The following is a 23,628-nucleotide window of genomic DNA, read 5'->3' on the forward strand; positions in this document are numbered from 1 at the left end:
TCTCTGCAATTATCTTATAGATATATACATACATGTACAGAAACATATGTACAGAGATATTCATTGCAAGTCTATTTGTAAAAGCAAGAGTTTGGAGACAATATGAATGTCTGTTTATAGGGGATGTATTTTGGTGCATCCATTCAATACAATACTATGTAGGCATAAAAAGAAAGAGGCAGCTTTAATTTACTGACAAAGTATAATTTCCAAGATAGATCTTTTAAGTGGAAAAAGCAAGTCACTAACATGTAAAACTGTACTCAATGAACAGTCTATGTGTATGACTATTTGTTAGTAAATGCACAAAATATCCTTGGAAAAATAAACTAAAATTTGGTAACAGAGTTTGTCACTAAGGAAAAACTAGGGAGTGCGTGGGAGACATATTTTTCCTGTGTATTCTTTGTTATGTTTTGAAATGTTTACCATGTACATCTTTTAGTCTTCCAAAATGCAAATTAATTAGCTTTTCCTTCTGTACCCTGCCTAGCTATACCTTGTAAGGTTCTGCACTCTATTTAGGAAGAGAGATTTTCTTTACGATTTCTGTCCATTTTCCTTCCCTACTTACCAGAGCTGACTAATGTAGAAGGAAGTCCCAAAGTCTATTTCTTCCTTCTGCCAAAAGGCCTAGGTTTTAGGACAACTAGAATTACCCAGCTGGTGGGTACCCCTTGTGCCTTTCATACTTCTACAAAGCTGTTTACCCCTAAATTGCCCTCCCTCACAAGATTGATCATTCCAGAAGGCAAAGAGAAGGAAAGAAAATGGAGAAAGCTCTTGTAATTGGTTTTAAGAATTTCCAACCTTTCTGGCTCCACGCCCTGGTCATTGTCCATTGATGACTTTACTGTAGGTTCTTGCTGTTAGGATACTCTTCTTTTTCTCCCTTCAGAAAGGAATTCAATGGGTGGGGAAACAGAATATGATACTAACCCTTGGTTCTTGTCCTATCTCTGCTTTAAGTTAGCTGTGAGACCTCATCAGTAGTAATATTATAATAGCACACTGGCACTGAGACTCACCCTGGCTCAACATGCCAGGTATCCTTTATGCATTACTCACCTAATCCTCACAGTGACCCCATAAAATAGTGACCATTATTAATTCTGTTTTATAAACAAGTTAACTGTCTCACCCAAGGCCATACAGCAGAGCTAGGACTCAAAACTCTTACTGCAGAATATCTGGGGCAATTTGTCCAACTCTTTTATATTCTCATGCCTTATTTATAAGATACAGAGGTGAGACAAAGGTTTCCATGGTCCTCCCCAGCTCAGGTTATGGCAAGACTTTAATGCTATGACCGCCTAGAGCCTGAACTTTTTCTCCCTTCTCTGTCACCAGAAACCTCCCAAATATTAGAACTGAGGCTTTTATGCTCAGCTCAGAAATCCTAATGGCTTAGCCCAAGACTTCATGGCTCTGTGCTTCTAAATTGGAAAGCCTGGCACCCCACCTCAGCTTGCTTGTCAGTAGTGATCAACAAGCCTTGCAGGCATCTTGGTAAACATCTCTTCCCTTTCCCCACAAAGAGAGGTCCTTCACTCACCCCATTCCATGGCCCCTACCCTTTCTGAGACCCGGGCTCATGGAGATATATGAGGGGTCTTGAAGAACTTCATGGAAAATGAGTATTACGAAAACTATGCTGGGCTTCAAAATTTTTTCATACCAAAATAAACTAAGTTGTTATATATCTGAACAGGATCTAGTTTGAGGCTCTTAAAAAAAAAATAAGATTTTAGTTTGAGAAGAGTCCCCATCAGAGAAACATGAATTGCTGTTAAAATTAAAGCAAAAACAAACATCAAATTTATGGCAAAGCTTGTATGGAAGAATGACAATTTATGAATAGGGAAAGTGCCTTAAGGAAATTAGCAGTTTACAAATGGATAATCTGTTTGTTGTTGTTGTTGTTGTTGTTGTTGTTGTTGTTGTTGTTGTTTTGAGACAGAGTTTCACTCTTGTTACCCAGGCTGGAGTGCAATGGTGCGATCTCGGCTCATCGCAACCTCTGCCTCCTGGGTTCAGGCAATTCTCCTGCCTCAGCCTCCTGAGTAGCTGGGATTACAGGCACGTGCCACCATGCCCAGCTATTTTTTTGTATTTTTAGTAGAGACGGGGTTTCACCATGTTGACCAGGATGGTCTCGATCTCTCGACCTCATGATCCACCCACCTCAGCCTCCCAAAGTGCTGGGATTACAGGCTTGAGCCACCGCGCCCGGCGATAATCTGTTTTAAGAAGAGGCAAGAGGATGTTGAAAATGAAGACCACAGTGGCAGACCATCCACATCGATTTGTGAGGAAAAAATTTGTCTTATTCATGCCCTAGTTGAAGAGAATTGATGATTAATGGTAGAAACAATAGCCAACACTATAGACATCTCAATTAGTTCAGCTTAAGCAATTCTGACTGCAAAGTTAAAATTGAGCAAACTTTCCACTCGACAGATATCAGAACTGTTGAGCCCAGATCGGCTACAAATAAGAGCAGAAATTTCAATGGAAATTATCCAAGTGAGAAAAAGCGAGGTCAAGATCCTGAAGCATTTATTCAAAAAATTGTAACAGGAGATGAAACACGGCTTTCCTGGTACTGTCTTAAAGGCAAAGCATAATCAAAGCAATGGCTACCAAGAGGTGGAGGTGATCCAGTCATAGCAAAAGTGGACCTGTAGTGGCTACAATTTTTTGGTATGTTTAAGGCATTTTGCTTGCTGATCTTCTGTAGGGTCAATAAATAATAACACCTGCTTTTAATGGGAGTGTTTTGAGCCAAAGCTTTAGCAGAATAATATCTAGGAAATCTTCACCAGAGTCCTCCTCCAGCACAACAATGCTCCTGGTTATTTTGCTTATCAAACAAGGGCAATTTTTCAAGAGTTTCAATGGGAAATCATTAGGCACCCAGCTTACAGTACTGATTTGGCTTCTTCTGACTTCTTTTTGTTTCTCAGTCTTAAAATCTTTTAAGGGCATCCATTTTTCTTCAGCTGATAAAGTAAAAGACTGTACTGACATGGTTTAATTCCCAGAACCCTTGGTTCTGTAGAGATGGACTAAATGACTGGTATAATTGCTTACAAAAATGTCTTGAACCTATGGAGATTATGTCAAGAAATAAGTTTTTTTATTATCTTTTTAAGAATATTTTATATATATATAATCTTTTAATCCCTTTTTTTCCCGCAAGCTTTTTGAAGTCCTCTCATATGAGGCAGTATCGTGTAAAGTGCTTCAAGTTTCTCTTCCCTTTAATTTTCTCTGTGAATCCTGTGATTCCCAAGGCAGAATCAGGTGCTCCTTCCTCTATGACATGTGGCCCCTCTTTATTTTGTAAGGAAGACCCTAGGGATCTTTTTAAAAATCATTGTATTATGACTTATCATTGTATTATAACTGTTTGTCTCCACCAGATTATGAAATTAAGGGTCATGTTTATCAAACATAGAGTTATGTTTATCTTTCTAGCTCCAGCACATTACCACAGAGCCTGACACACACACCACAGTCTCCATACATGTGGCAGAGTAAAAACTTAGTATTATACGTGTTTTAGAAAGATCATTCTGTCAGCAACATGGAGGATGAAATGAGAGGAGTGAGATGACAGATAGGGAGAACAGTTAAGAGGCTAAAGCCCAGGCCCAAGTAGCTGAGATCTGAATCAGGGCATGGGGAGCAGAGGGTAGTTACAAGAGGTTAGTAAAATTGGCCAATTCTTGGAACCAATTTGATATTGAGGGTGAGGGAGGTGGAGCTTTATGTATTGTAGTCTCTGGTTTGGGGAAATGGCCGGATGCTGTTGCCACTGATTGAGATAAGAAATAGTTAATTGACAATAAAATATCAAGCTCCATTTTAGTTAGGTTGATTCTGAGGTAATTTTTTCAGTAGATAGTTGGCTATTTGGATTTGAAACACAGAGGAGAGGTTTGGGTTAACAGTATGTTTGGAATGCACTAGGATCTACAAAAATCATATCCTTAAGAATTTCAAGACAGGAGAAAACAAAATTATTAGGAAGTAAGAGATGACAGTAATATATATATATATATTACTGTTATATATAATACTATCTATCTATCTATCTATCTACCCTTAAGAAAAATAGTTTTCTATGTTGCCCTTTCCTTTTTTATTGAACTGTCTTCCATTTCTACAAGAATACAGCATAAACGATCTAATTGTTTATGGGACTCCACTATGGGAAATTGTGGAGTCTTGTGTAAAATATGTTTGCAAGGATCCATGTTGCAATTCCCTTAGCTGGATAGGGGATGCCAAACAGCAACCCAGAGCCCTGATGAATAAGGCACTTTCTTTTTTCTATTCTTTTTTTATTATTATTATACTTTAAGTTCTGGGATACATGTGCAGAATGTGCAGGCTTGTTACATAGGTATACTGGTGGTTTGCTGCATCCATCACCCCATCATCTACATTAGATATTTCTTCTAATGCCATCTCTCCCGAGTCCCCCCACCCCCTGCTATCTCTCCCCTAGCTCCCTACCCCCTGACAGGCCCTGATGTGTGATGCTTCCTGTGTCCATGTGTTCTCATTGTTTAACACTCACCTATGAGTGGGAACATGCAGCGTTTGGTTTTCTGTTCTGTGTCAGTGTGCTGAGAATGATGGTTTCCAGCTTTATCCATGTCCTTGCAAAGGAAATGAACTCATTCTTTTTATGGCTGCATAGTATTCCATGGTGTATAAGTGTCACATTTTCTTTATCCAGTCTATCATTGATGGGCATTTGGGTTGGTTCCAAGTATTTGCTATTGTGAACAGTGCAACAATAAACATATGTGTGTATATGTCTTTATAATAGAATGATTTCTAACCCTTTGGGCATATACCCAGGAATGGGATTGCTGGGTCAAATGGTATCTATTTCTATATCCTTGAGGAAGCACCACACTGTCTTCCACAATGGTTTAACTAATTTACACTCCCACTAACAATGTAAAAGCATTCCTATTTCTCCACATCCTCTCCAGCATCTGTTGTCTCCTGATTTTTTAATGATCATCATTCTAACTGGCATGAGATGGTATCTCAATGTGCTTTTGATTTGCATTTCTCTAATAACCAGTGATGATGAGCTTTTTTCATATGTTTGTTGGCTGCATAAATGTCTTCTTTTGAGAAATATTTGTTCATATCCTTTGCCCACTTTTTGATGGTGTTGTTTTTTTCTTGTAAATTTGTTTATTTTCTTTGTAGATTCTAGATATTAGCCCTGCCTAACAATGGACCATCAAAGAAAATGTCCGTGACCTACAAACATTTTCTTGCATGTGTAGACAAGAATGATCAAATTTCCAGAATCTAAAGATAAGAGAGTAGAATGAACAGCAAGGCACGTAAGCATTTGCATTTTTACATTAAGACCTATTTATTTCTCTAACCTCAACAAATGGAAATCATCAGTTAAGAGGAAAAGAATTCTGAATAGCTAAGAACACTAATAAAATTGCAGAATTTTGACAAACAAAGAAATAATGAATTATGGACTATTATTGTCGTGAATCACAGATAAACTGTTAAAAATTAAACAATCTCTTGGAGCTGTTTATAAAAATTTCGGGACAAAGGCTAAGAAGTATTTATTTAGAAACTTTAAACAGCTAGCCAACATGCATCACCTTAACAATGTCAGTAGACAAAGCAGCCAAACATGGAATAAAGCAGAATCTGACACACCAACAGATGATGATTTTGGTGGAAAGCCAAATGTAACAACAAATGGATATTATTAAATTGCTGGGGGAGGAAATTTCCGAAGCAGATCATTTCACTAGTGGTTCAGAATAGAATAAACAACAATGCCTTGAAAGAAATGGCAAATATTGTGCTTCAGACAAATGCTTAAATTACACTCCAAAAAATAAAGGCTCTAGGATAATTTCTATTTCTTTTAAGTTGCAAGCTTTTCTTACAGACTTATGAAGAAACTTCATGAACTTTTAGTGCAAGCTGATGTCCATGACATGTGAGTACACAAGCAGTTGGTGCTACCTTATTGAGATATTTTACTATCAAAATATTTCTCCCTCTGTAACAGTGACCCCCAACCTTTCTGGCACCAGGGATGAGTTTCATGGCAGACAATTTTTCCATGGACTGGGGAGGCATGAGGAATGGTTTCTGGATGAAACTGTTCCACCTCAGATCACCAGGCATTAGTTAGATTCTCATAAGGAGTATTCATCCTAGATCCCTCACATGCACAGTTCACAGTAGGGTTTGCATTCCTATGAGAATGTAATGCCCCTGCTGATCTGACAGGAGGCAGAGCTTAGGTGGTAATGCAGTAATGCTTGCTTGCCTGTCAGTCACCTCCTACTATGTGGCCTGGTTCCTAACAGCTGGTCCTTGGGCTGGGGGCTGAGGACCCCCTGCTCTGAAAAACTAACATGATCTTCATCTTGTTACATTCTGTATCATAGAATACTTTTTTGGTATGTTTGTTTAATTTTACACAAAAAAAGGATAAAACTAAACATATTGTTTTGCAACTCATTTACATAGTATTCTGTTCTACAGATACCTTGAGTTACCAAAACTTTCATCCATTGTTAGATTTTCAGATTGCATATATATATATATATATATATATATATATATATATATATATATTTGCACATTGCTATAGAATAAATTCTGAAAAGGGAGGTTGCCAACATCAATATGTTAGCCATACAAGTTTTGGCACAAAATAATTGAGTAATATTTGCTTTAAATACTTTAAAGATTTTGCATTTGAAATACTCTTTATTAAAAAAAACTGTGTTGCTATACTCACAAATAGTTTTATTTTATTCCCACACTCTGGCTTTAATAAAGAATTATATAAACTTTCTAATTATGTGCTCAGAAATATATAAAATATAAATTTTTGATTTTATTTTTCTTTAAGAAATGTATAAAAAGACTACTAAAATAATGATGTAGATATGATTTGTCATTTGGTATTAAACTTTTAGTGTGGCTTTTTGTGTTTAAATGTGAAAGGAAGAAATAATAGGTTTAATTATAGAAGCATTATATTAAATAATTCTCCAATGAGGAGTTATAATAAACTCTAATCATATTTCTGAATTGAGAATCTTAAACATTTTTCTCTGACTTTAATTTGCAGAAGCTGTAACAGGTGATTTAAAAATAAAGAAATACATCCAGAAGTGATACAGATCCAGAGCTGCAGGCATTTCATGTTTAAACAAAAGCTAACACTGTACAAATATTGTTGGCTGTTTCTCATCAATAGTAATGGAATTACTTTCTGTAATTAAAATATATTACCCTATAGGAAATTTGAAAAATACCTCTATTTATAGTTATAAAAAGATGACTTTTCTAATATACTTGAAAAGAGATTCTGAAGAAATTATGTGAGGTGGTAGGCATGCGATTGTTACAGGCAGAGTAAAAATATTCGGTTGCTTAAATTAATCTTTTCTTGTACAGTAAATGCATATGTGGAATTAAGTTATTTCATTTACAAATCTCAATAAGTAAGATAGAAGGGTTGAACTTTTAAATGGAAGAAAACTCGTAGTATAAGTTTTACTCTTAAAATATTCAAAACTTATGCATGTCAAAAAACCATAAATAATAAATAGTATGATATTTGTGTAGAAATAGAAAAGTTGAACCATCAGAACAGATGAGAGAGGCTAGAAACAGACCCAGTGTATATGAGAATCTCATACATTATTAAGGTGGCATTTAAATCAGTGAGAAAAGAATGGATTATTTATTTGGGGAAATTGACCACTGAATGGGCAATCAACAAAATTAATTTTTTAACTCACATCATATGCACAAATAACTTTAAATGGATTAAATATTTAAACATAAAAAATAAAATCAGAGTGGTAAGTCAAAGCATAGGAAAGTGTTTCTATAACCATGAAACCAGCAAATAATTTTTTTTTTCTTAACTTTTATTTTAAGTTCAGGAGTAAATATGCAGGTTTGTTATTTAGATAAACTCATGTCACAGGGATTTGTGGTCCTGTGGGGAACATTGCCGTGTGAGACCCCCAAAAGGCGTGAGTCTCACTATACGGTGAGTTTGATCCCAAACACAGTTTCCTACTGGAGGCAGTCGAGCTATCCGGAAATATAGGAACTTAAAGATGAATGATCAGTTGCTAATATCAACCACAATATCGTTTGGGCCTAAAACTATGCGGTGCTGCTAGACCGAGTGACCCCCTGCCGGCAACCGGTTCCTGCTTTTAACCTTTTTATGACTCTAAGAATAAGCCTTAAAACTTTTTCTTTACCCACCTGACTGCCCTGTATCCTAGATAATGGTTTAACTGTCGATATTTGCAAAGCAAATGCCACCATAAGGGATGGCTTTGATTCCTGACTCAGAGATTCCTGAATGAGGAAGTTGAGATAAGTTGAGTCTGGAGCAGACAAAGGAAAATCTGATTAAAAGATATTCTGATGAGCAAAACCAGAAAACCTTTTCACATCTCGGTTCTAAAACAAGGTCAAACCAGAGATACCTGCAGCCAGGAGGAATAATGTTTGGATGTAAACAAGCTTTGTGAATAATGTTTGGATGCAAACAAGCTTTGTGATTACAGGAAATTCTGTTACTTTTTACAACCACTGATTGCATATCTGACTCTCTATTGTATAGGTCATGTGAGGCATACATTTGCATTTCCTCTTGCTATGACGTAAACCAGAGCCAAGAAAGTGTATTTATTCCTGGCCTTTGAAAAATAAAATTTGCTGTTTAGGCACAGCCTATCAGCCCTCCGGACGCCTCGCTTTCTCTCTCTCTGTCTTTATTATTTTTCCAGGCGCACTCCCTCTTCCAGGTATTGGGACCCTCTTGCAGGTCGAGAGACTCCTGGCAGACGTGCCTACCTGTCCCGGACGGTCCACGACATGGTCCAGATTATTTTTTTACCCAGGTACTAAGCCTAGTACCCAATAGTTATTTTTTCTGCTTCTCTCCCTCATCCCACCTTCCATTTTCCAGTAGGCCCTAGGGTCTGTTGTTCCCCTCTTTGTGTTCATGTGTTCTCATCATTTGGCTCCCACTTATAAGTGAGAATATATGGTATTTGGTTTTCTGTTCCTACATTAGTTTGCTAATGATAATGGTCTCCACCTCCATCCATGTTTCTCCGAAGACATAATCTTGTTCTTTTTTATGATTGCATAGTATTGCATGGTGTATATGTACCACATCTTCTTTATGCAGTGTACCACATCTTTATCCAGTCTACCACTGATGGGCATTTGGTTTATTCCATGTCTTTGCTATTGTGAACAGTGTCAGGCAAGGAATGTCTAAGTATAACTTAAGTCCCCAAAACCACAAATAAAAGATCTATAGATTCGATTATAATCAAACTTAAAATTTTAGCATAGCAGAAAATACACAGATGAAATAAAAAGACAAATCACCAACTTGTAACAACATGTTAGCGACTATTTTCACATAGGGAAGTCAAGGCCTACTCTCATTAGTGCTTACAGCAAGCTATAGGGAGACATGTGAACTCATTCCAGATTCTATGCCACACATATTTACAGGGTATGTGTTAGGTGCCAATCATGCTTCAAGGCACTAATGCTGCACACCTTGTAAAGACATTGAGCTTTATGGTGAGAGCAGGAGGTCATTGTTAAAGTGTTTTAAGGAGTTCAAGAAAGTTCATGCTCAGATTCAAATTTTAGTTTTATTTTATTTTATTTTGAGACTGAGTTTTACTCTGTTGCCCAGGCGTGATCTCAGCTTACTGCAACCTCTGCCTCCCAGGTTCAAGCAATTATCATACCTCAGCCTCCCTAGTAGCAGGGATTGCAGGCACACACCATCAGGCCTGACTAATTTTTGTATTTTCAGCAGAGATGGGGTTTCACCATGTTGCTCAGGCTCATCTTGAACTCCAGGGCTCAAGCGACCCACCCACCTTGGTCTCCCAAAGTGCCAGGATTACAGGTGTGAGCTACCATGTCCGTCCCAGATTTAAATTTTAGAATAGTTATGGTGTTTGTGGAGTAGAGAATCAATTGGAGGGGTGGTTGGGTAAGCAGATTTGAAGGTAGGAAAACCAGCTGGGATTCTGTGGCAATTACCCAGGTGGAGATGATAGTGGCCTGATCTAATTATAGGATGTGAGGATGGTGAGAGAAAGTAAACTAGAACAGACTTTGTGAATTGCACATAGGGGGTAAAATAAAATACCATGCACAAATTTCTGCTTTGAGCAACTGTGAGAAAATGGTGCCATTTCACTAAGATAAGGAGGCAGCCAGGTGGAGGAGAGGAGCATAGAGGGAATAGGAATGTTGTTGTGGCCATATTGAGTTGTCAGTGCTGTGAAACAACCAAGTGGAGAAGTCCAGACCATAACTTATGTGCAGTTTAGTAGAACAATCTGGGCTGGGGAGCTGTATATCCCAAGTGTTTCAGGATGCAGCATCCAGGGAGAATAGATTTAGTCCCATTACTATTATTTCCCAAGTTTCATGGGTTCAGACTTAACACCTATGTGATTACAGAAAGTCTGGTCTCCTGTACCAGCTCTCTCTCCAAGAATACTCCTGGAATACTTCCAAATGTTCAGGAATGGAATCCACTCTTGCTTTTTTAGGTTATAACTGTGCCCATCACTCTTACCACACATATGTTTGGCTTTGCTGGGAAAGTGCAACATGCAATGCTGGTGAAACTGGAAGCACCGAGGGCCATATCACTCCAATGGTCACACTCGGCCTGTAATGGGGTATTTGGACATGTCTGTTTCAGTGTCCACAGCCCCTCTCCTATAGCATACACTCTGGAAAGGTGATTAGATTCTGATGAGTTCCAGTGTGACCTGCTGCCCTCCTCCTCCTAGACCCAGCCCTGCCCTCTGATATTCGTCACCAATGCCGATCCTAGTTCTCTTTGCCTCTGGCCCTTACATTGAACTCTCTTCAGGGTTCCTTGATGTCTGTCCCACCAACCTGCCTCCTCCAAGGCTTCCCCAGCCATCAGACATTTTTCTATATATCTGAAGTGCAGGGACCTTTCAGCCCTTGTGGAAATAAGTAGCTACAAAGAGGTAAGGGGAGAAATATCATTCAGTCTCCTTCACCTGAGATCCAGTTGTTGCTGCAACAGGACTCTGTTATATATTCAATACTGCAATGCCTTTGTCTAAGATGAAGCCCTGCTTTAAACATGACGAACCTCCAAAAGTCTCATTTAAGACCCTCTACATCTTGGCAGGAGTCTATCTTTACAAACTTCCATCCGTTTTGCACCCACCTGTTGTCTATCAACACCAAATCACGTAGTCTTCCCTAATATATGCCTCCCACTACGTTGATGTGTCTGGTATGGAAGACCTCATCCTGCCATGTCTGTTCCTCTGAGTCTTATCTGCCTCTCAGGGACCATCTAGATGCTATGGCAGACAGCCATATGAAAAATTAAACTCTCTCATTCCATAGACCCATGGCACTTTGAACTTTTGGTATAAACCTTTTCATTTATTTTTGCCACAAATATTCACAGAAAAAAATTACTAAAATGTGATACTGCTAATGGTGAGGATCACTGGAGTAACACTGTCTGGGTCCATCCTAGATTTGCCACTGACTAGTCATATAAGCTTTGGCAAGTTATTTCATCTTTCTGTGCTTCAGTTTCCTGTTATATAAAAATAGTAATAATGATAGTACCTTCCTCTTAGGGTTATTATGATAACTAAGTCAATTTATTCATGCAAAGCACTTAGAATAGTGCCTGCACAAGTAAGTGCTCAATAGGTCTTGGTTATTGTTACATATTTTATTTTTGAAGTATAGTAGAGCAACAGAGCTGCCTTTTGGTCAGCTTCTCTAGATCAGCATATAGGACAAATACAAAGCTTACCGTCGGCCTCTGATCATACTGTACCTGACATGTGTTCCTGAAAAATGCTTTGCCTTCACTTCTAACAATCTTTGTCCAGCAGTGAATTGACCCAGAATACATGCTCTGAACACACTTTTTGTTCTGACTGCATTGACTTTTGCTGGCTTCACTTCTCATTGAATGATAATTATTTAGTACCTGCTATACGCTGGGGCTATGTTAGGACTAGATAAGCCATCATAAGGAAAATATATGTGATCCTGTCATCAATGAAATTCAAAGGTATATGGGCATTAAATAAATATAAAAATAAATGCACAAATAAACATATGATACAAAACTGTGGTAAGTGCTGTGAAGAAAGGAAGGGTAAAAAGGAAGCAAAACAAGAAGTACCTAATTTATATCGGGAGGTCAGTGAGACCCATTGAAAGAAGTGATATTTAATCAGTTAGTTTAGAATAGCCAGGTGAAGGGAGAAAGGAAGACCTCAGGTGTGCACAAAGGCCAGAAGGAAAGGAAGAGCTTGTTGAGATCAGGGAGATGAAAGGCGAATAGTGTGATCTCAGCCCAGAAAATGAGATGAGCCAGGAAAAGGAGGCAAGGCCTGGTCACCTGAGGGTTCTTAGGCCACACTAGGTATCAGAAATTCTATTCCAGGAGTACTGGGAAGCCACTGAAGGGTTGTATGCAGTGGAGTGACAAATAATTGAATTTATATCTAAGACATTGCACTGGCTACACTGTGAGTGCAGACTGGAAAGCAGGAAAAGGGAGAAATAATAAGCTCCTTACAATACCAGACATGACTCCCAAAACTTAGCAGTAAGCAAAAACACCAAGTCACAGGAGAATGCATTCCCATTGATTCTCTTTATATAAAAGTCAAAACCAGGCAAAACATTTGAATCTATATGTGTGTGTGTGTGTATGTGTGTGTGTGTGTGTGTGTGTGTATTTATTAAAGAAATTTAAAGAAACACTAACCCCCAAATTCATGAGACTGGTTACTCCTAGGGGGACACAGCAGAGTCTCTAGTTCGAAAAGTTGCACATGGGAGACTTCAAAAGTGATTCAAAATATTCTATTTCTTAAGCTGAGTGCTGGGGACATGAGTATTTGTTCTTTAAAATGTTCATTTGCATATTATATAGTCTTTTCTATGCATGCTACATGTCATAAATAATAAACATTTAGATGACCAAGCTCAAAAAATTTGTAAAATATTAAAATATGAAAAAGTTGGGTGGCAGATGCATCCGGGTGTTTATTATATTATTCTTGCTATTTCCCTGTAGTTGAAATATTCCAAAAATAAAAATAAATAGCAAAGGGAAAATAGATCGAAGGAGGGAGGAAGGAGGAGGAAAGCAGCAGGGCCTCCAAGCTGCGTGATCCAAGGGCTTCTTCTTATTGTAACCTATGGTGTGTGGTGATATGCCCCAGGGGGTGCATGTACCTAGGCTGCAACGTACACATTGCCTCCTGAGGCCCTGCAGTGCCATGGCCCAACCACCAGTGGGGAAGCTCCTGCAAAAGTCTAGGCTATAGATAACTATGACTTAGACTAAAAGTGAGCAGTGGGGTTAGAGAAAAATAGACATATTCAAGCTATATTTAGGAGATAGAAGAGAGAACTTGGTAATAGATTGGATGTCTCGCTATATCAAAGAGATGGGAGGCACTCCTACCCCCATGTCATTTGGCTTTTAAAATGCTATTCCGAGAGCTAGGCTTCTGCTGGGTCACAGATGCCTCACAGACACTGATCATGCCTCACTGGGAGATTTTGAAACTTTAATATAATTTTCTCAGATTTGGCAGTTTTTTTCCAATGTCACCCCAAAGACCTTTAAATTCTGTTTTCATGCCAGATTTCCCAGCAGCGACTGCCAAACAGCTGCAGAGGGAGCCTGAAACAGAGAAGGGACTCCTCTGGCTCCCCAGAAGCTAGGCTGATTTGGGAATGCCTCTAGAATCCAGTGTGCTTGTCTATCACTCATAAACTGTGAGTATAAACCACAGCTAAACTCATATCCTTCAATTCTTAAATTACAGTTGCACTTAGGGGAAATAGCTGCTGGTATTTGCCAGAATGCCCTGCCCCTAGAAAGTACCCCACATAGTCATTACTTGGTCCTGCTTCTCAACCAGGAGCAGCCTGAGTTGTCACTTGGCCAAGCAGTTATTACATGGCCAGCCTTCCTGATGCACCTACATCAGCAACCACCACAGATGAGGGCCTGCCTTGGTTATGGCCCTCCCTGCTCTGCCCTGGTTATGGAGGAGACAGAGCCCCGTACCTCTTCTCACCAGCACAGCCTCCCCTTGAGGTACAGATATTCATATTGTAATTGAAAAGAGGTTTATTTGACATTGTATTCTAAGCTCATCCCATCTGAGCTGGACCATGCAGTTCTCAGTTGTGTTCCTCAGCCTCCAGGGCACTGTGATGTGGCTTGTAGGAACTCAGGACATCCCTGTGTCATCTGACAGAGCAATAGAATGTGTGAAAGTTCTCCAATCATCTCTCCTTCTTTCAATCAAAAAGTACTCATTGAGGGCTTGTCTGATGTGAGGCACTGGGTCAGACTCGGTACAAAAAAAGGAACAGAGCAGTCAAAATGCTCGCTGTGAAGGTGTTCATATTCACTTTTACTTTGCAAATGTGCTTTGAGTGCTTGGGGAGCTAATTTGAATAATCACTGTCTTTCCTACTCATGCACTAAATTTTTTACCTTCCTTAAAAGTTTTACTTGTGTTACAGCCTTTAATCCATTTTACTAGGAGAGTTTCTATTCAATCTGTCTTTATTTTTAGCAATGGGATATTATTAAGCTGATTTCCCAAAACCAGTTGGCCATTTTGTGTCCATAAGGTATTTCATCTAGAAGTATTTTAATGCCTGTGGTTCTAAGCTAATGCTAATGAGCTGATGGTATTTCTTCTGGCTTATTTTACCAAGGGTCAACAGAATATTAAAGATGTGTGTGCTTGGGGCCCTTAGGCAACTGATGAACAGGAGACTGACTGTGAATCACACAGCAGCCAGAGTCCATTCAATATACCCACATGTAGTGAGCAATATTATCATTTGGTAAGGAATATTATCATTTATATTAAGACTCATACTGAAGCCTAACAAAGAAAACAAATGAAAATAATGTTATACATAAATTTCACTAGTGAATACAGCTTGAAAGAGTAAAATGTCAGTAAGACTACATTCAACAGTATGTTAAAGAATAATATATGACAAAGATGTTTTTATTTCTGAAATAAAAATATAGCTTATTATAAAGAAATTTATTATATTCATAAATTACAAGAAACAAAAACAGTGAAATCATTTTCAAGTATGCCAAAAGGAGAATAATATAATTTAACAGACATTCCTAATTAAATAAGAGCTATTAGAGAGTATTATGATAAAAACAACATAACAGAAATCCAAAGCAATGTTAGATTAACAGTGAAACACTAGAGGCTATTCCATTAAAGTCAGGAAGAAGACAATTGTACTCACTGTCACTGCTATTTAATATTGTGCAGAAAACCAATTTAATAAGCAAAGTTTTCTAAAAACCTCTAAAAATGTTAGAAAAGACAAACTTTGTATTGTCTTCAGATGCTATAATTGTCTTCCTAAAATGTCCATGAAAATGAACAAAAATTATTAGAAAATTGAAAGATTATAGCGTGGTAACAAATTACAAGAAAAATATTCTGAAATAAATAGCTTTCTATATACTAGCAGTAGTCAGAATTATAACTGAGAATAATCTATTCACAATTGCAACAACAAAACAGTAAAATGTTTAGGAGTAAATGTAAATGGAAAATAAATGTATAAAATCTATAAGAAGAAAACTGTTCAACATTGCTGTAGGACAAAGAAGAAAATCTGATTATGTGGAGTGATATACCATGTTCATTGATGAGAAAACTCAATATTGTCACTTTGTCAACTTTCCTCAAAATAGATTTTTAAATTTAAGGCCATTCCATTTGAAATTATGGAAATTTAAAATCTACATAAAAGACGAAAAATAGTGCAATAAGCATTTGTATAGCCCTCACTGTGATTTTGCCGTTAATTGCACTAACCTAATACCAACTGTTAACATCATGCAACCTTTACTTCATCTCATACACTTTTGTTTTCTGTGCTGTTCGAATATCGGTTGCAGACATCCATTGCACTTTGCCCCTAAACACATCAACATGCATTTTCTAAGCATTAAGGCATTCTGACACAGTTTTACACTTGAGACAACAAGTATATGATACCACTGACAACAGTGCTTGTCAGACTTTATTAAGTATGCAAGTCACCTGGGGATTTTGTCAAAATGCAGAGGACTGGAGAGGAGAGAGCTGCAGAGAAAAGTTCACAGATTTACAGAAGTTTCCTCTTGAGTATTCAGAAGAGTACTGATCAGCACACATATGTGAAGAAACAACCAAAGCCAAGGAAAGAAGCACAAGAAAGGTGCCTGGGTGCTCCCACAGGGCCAGGAATAGTGCCTCTTCCCACAAGTCAGACTGAAAAACCTCATAATTCATGAAGCATTGGGCAGAGTGCTTAGAATAGTCTTCCCTTGGGAGTGGAGAATAATTATCTCTAGAATGAGCACTGCTCTGACCCATTTAACAAACTTCAAAGGCAAGACACAAAAGGATTAAACTGTTCCCTAGCAAATTAACTGCACCCCAGAACAGAAATAAAAAATATTAATAAGAATACAAAAATATCCAGCCCCTAACAAGATACAATTCACAATGTCTGGCTTCCAATAAAAAATGTAAGGTATACAAAGAAGCAGGAAAATACAATTATAATAAGGATAAAAATCAATCAACCAAAATGGACACAGAACTAAAATGTTAGAATTAGCAGAAAAGAACATTAAAACAGGTATTAGAGCTCTATTGTATATGCTCAAAAGCTATGTAGAAACATAAAAGATTTTTTTTTAAATCCAAATTGAGCTACTAGAAATGAAAACTCCAGTGCATGAGATACAAAATACACTGAATGGGGTTCACAACAGAATAAACATTGCAGTAGAAAGAAAATAGTAAATTTGAAGATGTAGCAATAGAAACTATGCAAATGAAACATATACAAAAAAATTTTAAATGAACAAATCTTCAATGAGCTGTGGGGCAACTTTGAGTAACACAGTCTACATTTTATTGGAGTCCCCAAAGAATAGGGTGTAGGAGGAGAAACAGGAAAAAAATTCAAAGAAATCATGACTGAGAAATATCCAAATTTGATTTTAAAAACTATAAAGCCACATAATCAAGAAGTTCAATGAATCCTAAACACAAGAAACATGAAGAAAACTATACCAAGGCATATTATAGTGAAATTAATCAACATAAATGATAAAGAGACCATCTTAAAAGAGGCTAAGAAAACAGAACATATTATACACAGAGGAACAAAAATAAGAATGACACGTATTTCTTATCAATGCAAGCAAAGCAAGCAAGAAATGGTACAAGCAAGAAGACAGTGGGGCAATGCCTTTAAATAATTAGGAGAAACTGTCAACCAAGGATTCCATAGCCAATGAAAACATCTTTCAAAAAACAAAGGTTTTCCCTATTTCAGACAGGGCAAGGATGCTCTCTCTCACCCCTTCTATTTAATGTTGTACTTGGTGTTCTAGGCAGTGCAATAAGCCAAGAAAAATAAACAAAATGCATCCATATTGGGAAGGATGAAATAATCTAGATTTGAAAGAAAACAGTAAAACCTTTCTTACTCACAGGTAACATGATTATCTAATACAAAATCCAATAAAATCTACTCTAGCTACTAGAAATGTTAAGTGAGTTTACTAAGGTTGCAGGATAGAAGATCAATATACAAAAATCAATTATATTTCTATACACTAGCAATGAACAATCAAAAGCTCAAAATTTCTAAAAACTACTTAAAATAGCATAAAAGTGTAAAATATTTGAAAAAATAAATGTGACAAACACGTACAAGACTCATACACTGAAAACTCCAAAACATTACTGAGATAAACTACAGAAGACCTAAATAAATAAAAAGATATCAAGTTTACCAGCTGAAAGATTCAATATCCTTAAAATGTCATTTCTCCCCAAACTGGCCTATAGAGTCAATGCAGTCCAATAAAGAACCCAACTGCCTTTTTTTGGTGGAAATTGAAAAGCTGATTCTAAAATCTATATGGAAGTGCAAATGACTAGAGTAGACAAAACAACTTTATAAAAGAACAAAATTGGCAGGCTAACGCTACCTGATTTCAAGACAGTAAAGCTACAATAATTAATATAGTGTTGTGTTGGTATAAGGATAGACAAATCGATTAATGGAACATAATAGAGTCTAGAAAGAGATTGACGTATATATAGATATATATATACACACACACTCATACACACATGTATATACATATATACATGTATACACACACACATATATATACATATATATATAAATCATGTGATTTATGAATATGAACTGACTTTCTGATTTTGCCAAAGGTGTAAAGGCAACAAAGAGAAGACAAAATTGCCTTTTCTTTTTTTTAATTATTAGAATTTTATTTATTTATATATATATTTTATTGCACTCTAGGTTCTGGGGTACATGTGCAGAACATTCAGGATTGTTGCATAGGTACATACATGGCAATGTGGTTTGCTGCCTCCAACCCCTCATCACCTATATCTGGCATTTCTCCCCATGTTATTTTTCCCCAACCCCGTACCCCCTGCTGTCCCTCCCCAAGTCCCCCACAACAGACCCCGGTGTGTAATGCTCACTTCCCTGTGTCCATGTGTTCTCATTGTTCAACACCCACCTATGAGTGAGAACTTGAAGTGTTTGATTTTCTGTTCTTGTGTCAGTTCGCTGAGAATTACGGTTTCCAGATTCATTTATGTCCCTACAAAGGAGATGAACTCATCATTTTTTATGGCTGCATAGTATTCCATGATGTATATGTGCCACATTTTCCTTGTCCAGTCTATCATTGATGGGCATTTGGGTTGGTTCCAGGTCTTTGCTATTGTACACAGTGCCACAGTGAACATAAGTGTGCATGTGTCTTTGTAGTAGAATGATTTATAATCCTTTGTATATATACCCAGTAATGGGATTGCTGGGTCAAATGGAATTTCTATTTCTAGGTCATTGAGGAAGTGCCACACTGTCTTCCACAATGGTTGAACTAATTTACACTCCTGCCACAGTGTAAAAGTGTTCCTATTTCTCCACATCCTCTCCAGCATCTGTTGTCTCCAGATTTTTTAATGATCACCATTCTGACTGGCATGAGATGGTATCTCAATGTGCTTTTGATTTGCATTTCTCTAATGACCCATGATGATAAACATTTTTTCATATGTTTGTTGGCCTCATATATGTCTTCTTTTGAAAAGTGTCTGTTAATGACCTTCACCCACTTTTGAATGGATTTTTTTTTTCTTGTAAATCTGTTTTAGTTCTTTGTAGATTCTGGATATTAGCCTTTTGTCAGATGGGTAGATTGCAAAAATTTTTCCCATTCTGTTGGTTGCAGTTCACTCTAATGATTATTTCTTTTACTGTGCAGAAGCTCTGGAGTTTAATTAGATCCCATTTGGCTTTTGTTGCCAATGCTTTCGGTGTTTTAGCCATGAAGTCCTTGCCTATGCCTATGTCCTGAATGGTTTTGCCTAGGTTTTCTTCTAGGGTTTTCATGTTAGGTCTTATGTTCAAGTCTTTAATATATCTGGAGTTAATTTTAGTGTAAGGTGTCAGGAAGGGATCCAGTTTCTGCTTTCTGCACACGGCTAGCCAGTTTTCCCAACACCATTTATTAAACAGGGAATCCTTTCCCCATTGCTTGTTTTTGTCAGGTTTGTCAAAGATCAGATGGTTGTAGATGTGTGACGTTGCCTCTGAGGCCTCTGTTTTGTTCCATTGGTCTATATCTCTGTTTTGGTACCAGTACCATGCTGTTTTGATTACTGTAGCCTTGTAGTATAGTTTGAAGTCAGGTAGCATGATGCCTTTAGCTTTGTTCTTTTTGCTTAGGATTGTCTTGGCTATATGGGCTCTCTTTTGGTTCCATATGAAATTTAAGCTGGTTTTTTCCAGTTCTACAAAGAGGATCATAGGTAGCTTGATGGGGATAGCATTGAATCTCTAAATTACTTTGGGCAGTATGGGCATTTTCACAATATTGATTCTTCCTAACCATGAGCATGGAATGTTTTTCCATCTGTTTGTGTCCTCGCTTATTTCCTTGAGTAGTGGTTTGTAGTTCTGAAGAGGTCTTTACATCCTTTGTTAGTGGTATTCCTAGGTATTTTATCTCTTTGTAGTAATTGTGAATTGCAGTTTGTTCTTGATTTGGCTTTCTTTAAGTCTGTTATTGATGTGTAGGAATGCTTGTGATTTCTGCACATTGATTTTGTATCATGAGACTTTGCTTAAGTTGCTTACCAGTTTCAGGAGATTTTGGGCTGAGATGATGGAGTCTTCTAAATATACAATCATGTCATCTGAAAATACAGACAATTTGACTTCCTCCTTTCCTAAGTGAATGCCCTTTATATCTTTTTCTTGCCTGATTGCTCTGGCTAGAATTTTCAATGCTATATTGAATAGGAGTGGTGAGAGAGGGCATCCTTGTCTAGTGCCAGATTTCAAAGGGAATGCTTCCAGTTTTTGCCCATTCATTTTGATATTGGCTGTTGGTTTGTCATAAATAGCTTTTATTATTTTGAGATATGTTCCATCCATACTCGTTTATTGAGAGTTTTTAGCATAAAGTGCTGTTGAATTTTGTCAAAGGCCTTCTCTGCATCTATTGAGATAATCATGTGGTTTTTGTCTTTGGTTCTGTTTATGTGGTGAATAACGTTAATAAACTTGTATAGGTTGAACCAGCCTTGCATCCCCGTGATGAAGCCTACTTGATCGTGATGGATAAGCTTTTTGATGTGCTGTTGCAATTGGTTTGCCAGTATTTTATTGAAGATTTTTGCATCTATGTTCATTATGGATATTGGCCTGAAGTTTTCTTTTCTTGTTGAGTCTCTGCTGAGTTTTGGTATCAGGATGATGTTGGTCTCATAAAATGATTTGGGGAGGATTCCCTCTTTTTGGATGGTTTGTAATAGTTTCAAAAGGAGTGGTACCAGCTCCTCTTTGTATGTCTGGTAGAATTCAGCTGTGAGCCCATCTGGACCTGGGCTTTTTTTGGTTAGTAGGCTATGAATTGCTGCCTCAACTTCAGCCCTTGTTATTGTTCTATTCAGGGTTTCGATTTCTTTCTGGTTTAGGCTTGGGAGGGTGCAAGTGTCCAGGAATATATCAATTTCTTCCAGGTTTACTGGTTTATGTGCATAGAGTTGTTTGTAGTAATCTCTGATAGTAGTTTGTATTTCTTTGGAATCTATGGTGATATCCCCTTTATCATCTTTTATTGCATCTATTTGATTCTTGTCTCTTTTGTTTTTTATTAGTCTGTCTAGTGGTCTCTTTTGTTGATCTTTTCAAAAAATCAGCTCTTGGATTTATTGATTTCTTGAAGTGTTTTGTGTCTCTATCTCCTTCAGTTCTGCTCTGATCTTAGTTGTTTCTTGTCTTCTGCTAGCTTTTGAATTTTTTTGATCCTGCTCCTCTAGCTCTTTCAATTTTGACGATAGGGTGTCACTTTTAGATCTTTTCTTGCTTCTCAAGTGGGCATTTATTGCTATAAATTTCCCTCTAGATACTACTTTAAATGTGTCCCAGAGATTCTGGTACGTTGTGTCTTTGTTCTCATTGGATTTGAAGAACATCTTAATTTCTGCCTTCACTTCATTGTTTATCCAGTCAACATTCAAGAGCCAGTTGTTCAGTTTCCATGAAATTGTGTGGTTCTGAGTTAGTTTCTTAATCCTGAGTTCTAATTTGATTGCACTGTGGTCTGAGAAACTGTTTGTTATGATTTCTGTTATTTTGCATTTGATGAGGAGTGATTTACTTCCAATTATGTGGCCAATTTTAGAGTAGGTGTGATGTGGTGCCTAGAAGAATGTATATTCTGTGGATTTGGGGTGGAGAGTTCTGTAAATGTCAATTACAAGGTTTGCTTGGTCCAGATCTGAGTTCAAATCCTGGATATCCTTGTTAATTTTCTGTCTGGTTGATCTGTCTAATATTGGCAGTGAAGTGTTAAAGTCTCCCACTATTATTATGTGGGAGTCTAAGTCTCTTTGTAGGTCTTTAAGAACTTGCTTTATGTATCTGGCTGCTTCTGTGTTGGTTGCATATATATTTAGGATCGTTAGCTCTTCTTGTTGCATTGATCCTTTTACCATTATGTAATGCCCTTCTTTTTCTCTTTTGACTTTTGTTGGTTTAAAGTATATTTTATCAGAGACTAGGATTGCAACTCCTGCTTTTTTTTTCCTCTCCATTTGCTTGTTAAATCTTCCTCCATTCCTTTATTTTGAGCCTGTGCGTTCTTGCATGTGAGATGGGTTTCCTGGGTACAGCACACCAATGAGTTTTGACATTTTATCCAATTTGCCAGTCTGTATCTTTTGATTGGGGCATTTAGCCAATTGACTTTTTGGGTTAATATTTTTATGTGTGAACTTGATCCTGCCATTTTGATGCTAGCTGGTTGTTTTGCCCATTAGTTGACACAGTTTATTCATTGTGTCGATGCTCTTTACCATTTGGTACATTTTTGGAGTGGCTGGTACTGGTTTTTCCTTTCTATGTTTAGTGCTTTTTTCAGGAGCTCTTGTAAGGCAGACCTGGTCATGATGAAATCTCTGAGCAATTGCTTGTTTGTAAAGGATTTTATTTTTCCTTTGCTTATGAAGCTTAGTTTGGCTGGATATGAAATTCTAGGTTGCAAGTTCTTTCCTTTAAGGATGTTTAATATTTGCCCCAACTTTCTTCTGGCTTGTCGGGTTTCTGCCGAGAGATCCACCATGAGTCTGATGGGCTTCCTTTGTGGGTAATCTGATCTTTCTGTCTGACTACCCATAGCATTTTTTCCTTCATTTCAACCCTGGTGAATCTGATGATTATATGCCTTGGGGTTGCTCTTCTTGAGAAGTATCTTTGTGGTATTCTCTGTATTTCCTGGACTTGAATGTTGGCCTGCCTTGCTAGGCTGGTGAGGTTCCCCTGGTTAATATCCTGATGAGTGGTTTTCCAGCTTTGATTCATTCCGTCCATCACATTCAGGTACACCTATCGAATGTAGATTAGGTCTTTTCACATAATCCCATATTTTTTGGAGGCTTTGTTCATTTATTTTACTCTTTTTTTTTTTTCTTATTTTGCCTTCTCATTTTATTTCATTGAGTTGCTCTTCAATCTCTGATATCCTTTCTTCTGCTTGGTGGATTTGGCTATTGAAACTTGTGTATGCTTCGCAAAGTTCTCTTGCTGTGTTTTTCACCTCTATCAATTAATTTTTATTTCTTCTCTAAGCTGTTTATTCTCATTAGCATTTCATCAAACCTTTTTCAACGTTCTTAGTTTCTTTGCATTGGGTTAGAACATGTTCTTTTAGCTCAGAGAAGTTTATTATTACCCACTTTCTGAAGCCTGCTTCTGTCAATTCATCAGACTCATTCTCTATCTAGCTTCTTTCCCTTGCTGGTGAGGTGTTGTGATCCCTTGAAGGAGGAGCGGTGTTCTGGTTTTGGGTGTTTTCATCCTTTTTGTGCTGGTTTCTTCCCA

General features: G+C 37.5%; 1 long non-coding RNA gene across 3 annotated transcripts in view; it reads left to right on the forward strand.

Moving 5' to 3' along the window:
- The window catches only part of LOC141583551 (uncharacterized), a 143,685-nt gene that overhangs the window by 68,414 nt on the left and 51,643 nt on the right, over positions 1-23,628 (forward strand). Inside the window, exons 2-5 of one of the 3 annotated variants that reach the window (XR_012516204.1) lie at positions 5,239-5,374; positions 5,957-6,007; positions 8,844-8,957; positions 13,775-18,447. This is a non-coding gene — a long non-coding RNA (uncharacterized LOC141583551). Of the gene's footprint in view, positions 1-5,238; positions 6,008-8,843; positions 8,958-13,774; positions 18,448-23,628 lie in introns of those variants that run through there. The other 2 variants (XR_012516205.1, XR_012516203.1) reach the window with 2 other exon arrangements.

This window comes from Saimiri boliviensis, chromosome 2 (assembly GCF_048565385.1).
Source record: "Saimiri boliviensis isolate mSaiBol1 chromosome 2, mSaiBol1.pri, whole genome shotgun sequence".
Classification (NCBI taxonomy): Eukaryota; Metazoa; Chordata; class Mammalia; order Primates; family Cebidae; genus Saimiri; species Saimiri boliviensis.